Source organism: Penaeus vannamei, chromosome 4 (assembly GCF_042767895.1).
Source record: "Penaeus vannamei isolate JL-2024 chromosome 4, ASM4276789v1, whole genome shotgun sequence".
NCBI classification, from domain to species: domain Eukaryota; kingdom Metazoa; phylum Arthropoda; class Malacostraca; order Decapoda; family Penaeidae; genus Penaeus; species Penaeus vannamei.
This window is the reverse complement of record NC_091552.1, coordinates 16,337,513-16,347,512: the sequence shown is the minus strand read 5'-3', so window position 1 is coordinate 16,347,512 and position 10,000 is coordinate 16,337,513. Positions and strand designations below refer to the sequence as shown.

The 10,000-nt window shown below is 44.2% G+C and overlaps 1 protein-coding gene across 10 annotated transcripts in view; it reads right to left on the bottom strand.

Annotated features, from left to right (window-relative positions):
- Nucleotides 1-10,000, bottom strand: part of LOC113806072 (band 7 protein AGAP004871) — a 694,998-nt gene that overhangs the window by 219,979 nt on the left and 465,019 nt on the right. The gene's annotated exons all lie outside the window — the stretch shown is intronic.

Here is a 10,000-nt window from a genome sequence, read left to right as displayed (position 1 = left end):
CCTCCCTCCCTCCCTCTATTCTCCCCTTCTTTTTCAACTTCTCTCTAGCTTTTTTCAATCCATCCTACCCTCCCCCTCCCTCTCTCTCTCTCTTACCCTCTCAATTTTCCCTCTCCTGCCCTCTCTCCCACCTTTCCTCCTCCAACACGTTGTCGCGATAAACTTTTTCCCTCCGTGAGATCCCAAAGTAAAGAGTTTAGATACAACACACCGAAGGAAAAAAAAGAAGAAGGAAAAAAAGAAGGAAAAGAAGAAAAAAAGTTCTGTTCAGTTCGATGTAAAATATTTAAACTTGGCAACCTGCAGAGAGGTTTTCTTTCGAGACATTAGCTGCTGGCATCTTGTGGGGGTGGGGGGTGGGGGGTATGGGTATGAGGGTGGGGTGAGAGAGGTAAGATTTTGGGGGAGGGGGAGGAATGGGTTAGGGTGGGGTAAGAGGAGAAGGAGGCGAGGAAGGGAAGTGGGAGAGAAAATGGGAGGGTTGAAAAAAAGAAATATGGGGGAAAGAAGGATAGGAGAAGGAGGGGAGGAGGGGGAGATGAGGTAATGGCAAAAGGTGGCCGAAAGAGATGTGGGTATGGGGTGGGGTGGGGGTGGGGGTTTGAGTGGGCGTATGTGGGGAGGGGGAGGAGACAATGGGGGAGGAATGGTATGGGGGTGAGGCTACAACAGTCTCGGGGGTCGGGGGTGATAGCGGTGGGGGGGGGGGTGCTGTTACCGAGATGGGGGGAGGGGGGGGTTGAAAGGGTATGCGGTGAGATAAACAAAAAGGAGAAGGAATGACAGGGAGGAAAGGAGGGATAACGGAAGTCAAGAAGGAAAACGAGATAATAGGAGGATAAGAAAAGGGTTGCGATAGAGGCAGGAAGATGGGCGTGTCTAAGGGATAGAAGGGGAGGAGATATAGAGGAAGGGAAGGATACAGGGAGAGATGGCGAGGGAAGGGAGGAGAAAGGGAGGGGGAGGGGGGAGGGCGAAGGATACAGGGGAAGATGGAGAGGGAAAGGAGAAACGAAGGGGGAGGGGGGGAGGGCGAAGGATTCAGGGAAAGATGGAGAGGGAAGGGAGGAGAAAGGGAGGGGGGGAGAAGGATACAGGGAAAGATGGAGAGGGAAGGGAAATGTAAAGAGTTAAGACTTATATTTTTCTTCTTCTCTATGACAAGAGTTATTGGGATTCCGACTTCTTACCGTCGCTCTTCTCTTCCAATTTCTAGTTTACCGTTTTCGAAGTGTCTCCTCTTTTCTCTTTCTCCTTCTCTTTTCATTCGTTTTTCCCCTTATTATTTGTTCCTTTATTTATTTTTTGTTTCCATCTATTTGTCATATTTCTTTACATTTCCTATTTATTTTTATTTTGCTTCTCTTTTCTTTTTATCTTTACTATGTTTCTATATATTTCTTATTCCTCTTTCTTTCTTTCTTTTTCTCTCTCTCCTCTTTTCTTTCTTCTATCTTCTTTCCTCTCTCCTATCCTCATTTTTTTTCTCTCTACTCTTTTTTCTTTCCTCCTCTCCTCTTCTCTTGTTTTCCTCTCTCTCTCCTCTCCTCTTTTTTCCTCTCTCACTCTCCTCTTTTTCCCTATTTCACTTTTCTCTCTCTTTTTCTCTTTCTCTCCTCTCTCCTCTCTTCCCCCCTTTTACATTTCCTTGTCTCCCCCTCTCCTCCATCTCCATCTACTCCTTTTCTTTCCGCTCTTTGCCTCTTCGCAGCGGCTCCTCCTTCCGCTCCTTTTCCTTTATGTCAATCTTCCCACAATCGGTATCTTCCCTGTCATCTGTTTCCTTTGCCTCTTCCTCTTTCGCTCCCTCTCGTGTCCCCTTTCTCTCTCCTCTCTTCCTTTCTCGTTTTCGTTTTTCTTTTATTTTTCCCCTTCTTCCCTTATCCCTTTAATCTTGTCCCCCGTCACACCCTTTTTCCTCGCGCATTACTCCCTTTTCTCTCCTTCATTTCCCTTTCCCCCCCATGTCCTCATTCTCTCTTTTTCTTTTCCTTTTCTTTTCCTGCATTTCTCCCTCATATGCTCCCCCCTTTCTTTGCTTATCCCGTTTCCCCTTCTCTCATTTTCCTCTTCTTTCCCTGTCTACTTATCTTTTCTCTCTTTTCATCTTATTCGCTCTTTTCCTTTTCCATTTCTTCTGTATCTCTCCATTTCCCTTCTTTCTAACACCGATCACTACTTCAGCTTCTCCATTTCCCAATCTCTATTTTCTTTCTCCTTTTTCTCCTCCTATCTCTCTTGTTCGTCCTCCTCTTACTTGTCTCCCTGAGACAACAGTTTCGGAATCGTCCTCGACTCTCTACTCTTTCTCCTCTCCCTCTCTCTCCTCTCCCTCTCTCTCGCGTCTCTCCTCTTCCTCCTCCTTCCCTTCTCCCTGCTCTTCCTCTTATTCCTGAACGAAAGAGAACTAAGTCTCCTTCTTTCCTTCTTCCTCTCCTCTTTCCCTTTCCTCTTCCTCCGCCTTCTCTTCTCCTTTCTCTTCCTCTTACTCCTCAACAAGAGGAAAGTTTAGACCTTCCCTTTTCTACTCTTCTTCTCCTCCTCTCCCCTCTTCCCTCTCCCATTCTCCTCCTTCCCTCCTCCCATTCCCTCTCCTTCCCTCCTCCCCTACCATCTTCCCCCTCCCCCTCCCCTCCTCCCCTCATCCGAAAGACTAGAAACGACTTAAACTTCCTCTCTACTCACACCCCCTCACTCTCCTCCTCCTACCCTACCCCCCACCCTTCCCAACCCCCTCCCCTACCCACTTTCTCACCCAAAACGACCCATTAGAACCTTAATGATGACAACGAAGTGTCTCGAGATCCTAATTGCTATCAACAAATGGAGATGAAGACGTTGGAACTGACCGCCTGGTGTTCAAAAGGACGAAGGGGGATTTTTTTTTTCTTTTTTTTTTTTTTTAGGGTGTTTTTAAGGGGAAGGGTGGAAGTTGGTGTGTGATTGTCTTTCTTTTTTTTAGCAGAGGAAAGGAGGGAGAGGAGAGTTTTAGGGAGAGGGAAAGAGGAGAATGGGAGAGGGGATAGGGTACCCACACACACACACAAACATACACACACACACACACACACACACACACACACAGAGAGAGAGAGAGAGAGAGAGAGAGAGAGAGAGAGAGAGAGAGAGAGAGAGAGAGAGAGAGAGAGAGAGAGAGAGAGAGAGACAGACAGACAGACAGACAGACAGACAGACAGACAGACAGACAGACAGACAGACAGACAGACAGACAGACAGAGAGACAGAGAGACAGAGAGACAGAGAGACAGAGAGATAGAGAGACAGAGAGAGAGAGAGAGAGAGATAAATAGAGAGAGAGAGATAGAGAGAGATAGAGATAGAGATAGAGATAGTAGAGAGAGAGAGAGAGAGAGAGAAAGAGAAAGAGAGAGAGGAAGAGGAAGAGGAAGAGAAAAAAAAGGAAAGAAAGAAAGAAAAAGAGAAGAGAGGTGAAGGTTGGAGTGTAATTGAAGGTTTTAGAAGAGGGGAGGAGAGCCGGAGAGGGAGAAATATAAGGAAGGGAGAAGGGAAACTGAAACGCAGAGGGAAAAGTCTCGTTCTTTGCAAAATTGTTCTGCAATGACTTTGAAATACATAATCAAGTTCTATTACACAAAACGAGTTACAACAGAGGTGATGATGATAACAAAATCAATAGCAATAATGGTAGTAATGATAGTAAGGTATCGTAATATTAATTATGATGAGAATGATAATGATGATGATAATGGTGACAATGGTGATAATCATTATAATGATACTTCTGATGATAGTAACAATAATAGCAATATTGATAGTAAAGATGATAGTAATTATAACAGTAAGGGCGATCATAAAACTATAAATAACACCAAGAATGGCCACAGCAACAGAAATTAATAGGATAATAGAAACAGAAAATTGCAAAAATCAATGTAACGTAAATCTTCGCCGGAGAGAATTCTGCCTGAATTCGCTTCGGGCAGAATGATGCATGCCCTACCCCCCCCCCCCCTACTCCCTTTCCCCTCCCCTACCCCCTTTCCCCTCCCACCTACTCCCTTTCCCCACCCCCTACCCCCTTTCCCCTCCCCCCCCCCTACTCCCTTTCCCCACCCCCTACCCCCTTTCCCCTCCCCCCCCCTACTCCCTTTCACCCCACCCCCCTACCCCCTTTCCCCTCCCCCTTACCCCCTTTCCCCTCCCCTTACCCCCTTTCCCCTCCCCCTCTCACCAGTCCCCCTCACCCATCTTTCTCTCTAAACCTACTCCTCGCCCCTTCCCCCTATCGCCCTGTCCCCCTATCCCCCAGGCACGTACTCCTCTTTTCCCCCTTATCCCCACCTCTCTTTCTCCTTTCCTTTCCCTTCCTTTTCCCTACCCTCCCTCTCCCCTTTTCTCAAGGAATCCACCCCTTTCTCCTTTCTCCTTCTCTGCACTCTCCTTTCTCTCCCTCCTCCTTCCTCCTCCCTCTCCCTCTCCCTCCTCCCTCTCCCCTCTCCCTCTCCCTTCCTCCTTCCTCCTCCCACTCTCCTCCTCAGCCTTCCTCCTCTCTCCTCCTCCTCCTTCCTCCTCTCCCTCTCTCTCCTCCTGCCTCTCCTTCCTCCTCGTTCTCCTCGCTCTCCCTCTCCTCTCCCTCCTCCTCGCCTCTCCTTCTCCCTCCTCCCTCCCGCTCTCCCTCTCCCTCCTCTCGCTCTCCCTCTCCCTCCCTCCTCACTCTCCCTCTCCCTCTCCTCCTCCTCGCTCTCCCTCTCCTCACTCCTCTCCCCCTCCGACCTCCCCCCCCACTTCCTCGATGACCCGCAGTTACGATTCCTGAATAAACGATACTCCGCTTGAGATTGGTCCGGCTTCCCCTTTTTATCCTGAAATCCTAGATAAGAGAGAAAGTCATTACCTTTCCCTTCACATCTCCTCCCCCAGTCACAACGCCCCTACCTCCACCCCAAACCCCTCCTCCACCCTCATACCCTTACCCGCGACCAGCAATCCTCCCCCTCCCAATACCCTCCCCTCTCTCCCTGCCCGCGGCCAACCGGCTCCCTCGCCCTTGCTGACTCGCCGGCCGCCAACTCTGCTGAGCCATCAGCGTGCCCCTCGCCCGGCGCTCCTAGCCAGCAGACCCCCGCCCCTACTGACTCCCCCGCCTCCCCAAAGTCAACTAAGAGCCCTCCTGCCGTGAGACCCAAAACCAACACGCCAAAGAAGACCAAGGTGGAAGCTTCTACACGAAGTAACCTAAGAAGCAGAGCTTTAGAAAAAGACAAAACAACAGAGGTAACAATCCAAAGAAACATCTCGACCCCAACCGCCACTGGGAGGAAACAGCTCCAGCAGCAGGTGCAGGGCTACCGCCCAACCCGCTGCCCCCCTCCTCCAGCAGCACCACCAGTCATCATTAACAACTTCGCCAGAACGAGCAAAATCCACACAAATTGATGAAGACGGTTACACCAAGGTCAAGTCAAGAAATCAGAAAAAGAGACAGAGAACACCAAACACCAAAGCCGTTAAAGGGAGCAGATCGTCCTGACACAGTCTACCTTTACATCACCAGTTGTCACCCAGACAAAAAACGAAGAGGATATAGAAGAACATCTATCCAAAAAGTTTGAAAACATAAGTGTCAAGGCCCATAAGACAGTGATGACACATGATTGCTACACCAGAATTACGGTGTCAGTAAGAAGAAAGAACATAAAACCTGAACTATTTTTAGACTCTGATACTTTTCCTGACAATGTTAAAGTGTTCCTAAACAAAAATAAGTACAAGCGCGATCAGAATGTTTGACCAGGCAACGCCGTCAGCGTTACCAATGACTAGATCGCAAAATGTTATACAAATAGAGCATATAAACGCTCAGTCTCTCCTCGGGCATTTTGAAGAAACTAAAATGCTTGTTGAAGAGAGAAACATAGACATATTATGCATAAGTGAAACATGGCTCCACCAGGAAATGGTCAGTAATTTCATCCATATTCCAAATTTAAAGTTTACAGATGTGATGCAGGGCGAGGAGGAGGAGTGTGTATATATGTACGGGATACCCTGAAGTCAAACAGGATATCTACAACAGCAGTTAACAATACTGCCGTAGAAGATGTCTGGGTTAGCGTACAAAGCAACATGCTTCCTTCCTTCATTATTGGCGCTGTCTAAAGGCACCCCCATGCTACCTCGGAATCTTTTGAATACTTTGAAAAAGGTTTTAGAGAAATGTCCTTAAAAAAGGGACCACTTTTCAGCTTAGGTGACCTAAATGATTTAACTAAATCTAATGCTAAATTAGCGAAGATAATTAAGAAAATGAATTAGAACAAATAATAGATAATCCTACACGAATTACAGAAAACACCTCTTCTCTACTAGATTAAATAATAACTAACAGACCAGATCTCATTCTCCATTCCGATGTCACCCCGTGCCACGTTGCTGACCATGAACTTATCACGATGACGTTAAATAAAAGAAAACAAAGCGACCACCAGTAATAAAATCTTTTACTTGATTTCGCTACTGAACCCTCAGTCTTTCCGCAGGCTTATCTGTCTAAAAGAAATGAATCTATCAAATATTCCATCGACAGATAATGTAAACAAACAAGTAACTATTCTCACGGAAGTTATTAATACCAGCATCGATGCACTGGCTCCCCTACGTAACACGAATCGTCAGACGTCCCCTGCTCCATGGATAAATGACGACATCCAAGAGAGCCATTTGCGATAGAAATGAAGTCCACCAAGCTCTTAAATTTAACGAACCTTGACTGCCTTTCAATTAGATTATAAAGTAAAAAGAAAAATGTCAAAACGTTAATTCAATCTGCTAAAGAAATTATTTCAGAAATAAATTTACCGAGTATAAGAACAACTCTGATAAAACATGGAAAACTGTTAAAACACTAGTGCCTCAAAAACAAACTCACTAGTGATTGTGCGAGACCTTCACAAAACACAGAACATTTTAATCTTCTTTTCAAAAATTGGAAAAGTAACTTACAAACAAACAAATGCTTCTACATTACAACAAAACACAGGTAGGGCAAAGCTCACAACTGATTTTTTTCAGACCACGACCAGTGGACGTAGAAACAATCATCTTGGTAATAAACCTTCGCGAAACAAATGTTCTGGGAGCAGTCGGTATTACTTACGCTTTATCAGAGATAGTCTACCCGCAACTGTACATTTAACGGTCATTATTAACACCTCTCTGGTCACTGGTGTCCTTCCATCGCTTTGGAAACATGGTATAACACCAATTTTCAAGGCAAGGGATATAGATGATGTGAATAATTATCCCCCTGTTACTATATTATCCAAAATTCTTGAAAAAAAGCGTAGCAAATCAGCTGATGAGCTTCCTGGAATCCAATAGCGAATTATCTAAAACGCAACACGGTTTTAGAATTAGGTTATTTACTGACACAGATTTACTACAAATATTTGATGAGATCTATAATAACATAGACAATAATCAGGTGAATTTGCTCACATTATGCGACCTTTCTCAGGCTTTTGATGATAGTGTTAACCATGAAATTCTCCTTAACAAATTAGTAAATCATAAAATTGATACTTTTTGGTTTAAAAGTTATTTGAATATAAGGATCCAACCGATAAGAATCAACGATTGTATGTCAACAAAACAACAAATACCTTTTCGTGTTTCGTAAGGATATATTATAGGTCCCATCTTATTTACAATTTTCATAAATGATATATCAACAATAACCCATAACTGCCTTCTAGTACAGTACGCCGATGCTTCACTGTTTCTTCATAGTGACTCAGTAAACAACTTGAATACATAAATAAGAAACACTCAACATACCCTTACACAAGCAAAATCATATTTTGACACGAATGGCCTAAAACTCAATGTATATTCATAGGTAGCCGGCAGAACGTAGCTAAAATTTCCAACGACACAACCATAGAATTTGAAGAGTGCTCTATCAAACCGAACACTTCAGTGAATAACCTTGGAGTACACTTAAATTCATGACATTTGAGCAATACGTTGACAAAATACACAGGAAAGTAGTGGGCACCTTGGTATATCTTAATCACTTAAGAAATCAAATCACTACTGAAACAAGAATCATGGTTGTGCAAACTAGTTCTAAGCATTATCAACTATTGTTCAAATATTTGGGGTTCGACTAACAAAACACAAATGCAAAAATACAAAAAATACAAAACTTTGCTGCAAGAGTTGCATTAGGTAATATCAGTAAACTTGATCATATCACCCCGCATATGCAAAAAATAAATGGTTAAAAGTCCATTCTAAATGCAGTTATGACACGTGTATTCATTTACAAACTCATTCATGGGAATTATCCGCAATGGTTAATGCCCTTGCAAACTGTAAGGAACACATCATGTGTCTGGATACGTCAAGTAAATTCTGTATGTTAAAAGATCGAATACCGATGTAGGGGCACGACAAATGGATATACGTGGACCTTAGTTATGGAACATGCTACCAGATAATATGCCATTAACAGCTTCTGTAATTTTAAACCGAAATTAAGAGAACAGTTCTTAAATAATCATCTAAAAAATATATATGTATTTATGTAAAGAATAACCATTGTAAATAATGACTTTGACTTTGACGCTCTCTCTCTCTCTCTCTCTCTCTCTCTCTCTCTCTCTCTCTCTCTCTCTCTCTCTCTCTCTCTCTCTCTCTCTCTCTTTCTTTCTCTCTCTCTCTCTCTCTCTGTCCGTCTCTGTCTCTTTCTCTCTTTTCTTTCTCTCTATCTTTAGTCTTCTTTTTCTTTCTTTCTCTGCCTTTCTTTTTTCTCTCTGTCTGTTTGCTTTGTTTATCTCTATCTACTCTTTTCTTTCTTTCTCTATTTCTGTGTATCTGTCTCCTGTCCCCTTTCTCTCCCTTCATCTCCCTCTCTCCTTCCCATCCTCCCTCAACCTCTTCTCTCTCTCTCTTTCTATCTCCCGTCCTCCCCCCTCCTGCTCACTCACCCCTCTCTCCCTACCTCCCTCCACCTCTCCCCCTCCCTCCCTCCACCTCCCTTCCTCCCTCCCTCCCCTTCCCTCCTCCCTCCTCCCTCCCTCCTCATCCTTCCCTCCCTCCCCCCCCATCCTTCTCCCCTCCCTCCCCTCCCTCCTCCTCCTCTCCCTCCTTCCCTCCCTCTCCCTCTCCCTCCCTCGCCCCATCCTTCCCTCCCTCCCTCCCTCTCTCTCGAAAAGATGGATTGGCCTTTGGTCTGATCCGTCATGGGAGGAGAGAGGAATGGGCCAGTAGCGGTTTGGTCTCGAGGAAAAAAAAAAAAAAATCCTCGGAATATTTTCGAATATATATGTAGGGAAAAAGGGAATCGGAATATCGTATATTCTATTTCCATATCCTGGTCCTTTTTTATTCCCAATTTTGGATGTAATGCATATTTACTCGGCGTATCTGCTTTGTATATTATGATAGCAGGTCGCAGAGGCACACGTAAGGAAGTAATGGAATGAATGTATCTATGTCCGTTTATTTATGTAGATCTGTACGTATATCTATCTATCTACCTATTAATCAATCAATCTATCTATCTATCTATCTATCTATCTATCTATCTATCTATCTATCTATTTACACACACACATCTATCGGCCTGTCTATCTGCCTCTATCTACCCACATACCTCTGATTCTGTATTCTTCCATCTCTCTATTCCTCTACCTATCTCTGGATCTTATTTGACTATCAATCCATCCATACATCTAACTATACCTACACAACCATACACATAAAAAATACATATTTTGTAATACCATTTTTCATCTGCTTTCCCTTTGCTCTTTCAGTATTTCCCCGTCGTTAGCTCTCCTCTGAACATAATTCTCAAGCGAGAGAGAAACAAAAGAACAATTGTTTATTTCATCCGACAGAAATCTCCTCGTGTGGGGTATTGTGATAAAGATTTCAAAAAAAGGAAATCACTTTTGATATATTGTTTGATTGATGTTACTGCGTACTTTGTAAGGAGTGAGAAGTAGGGGAT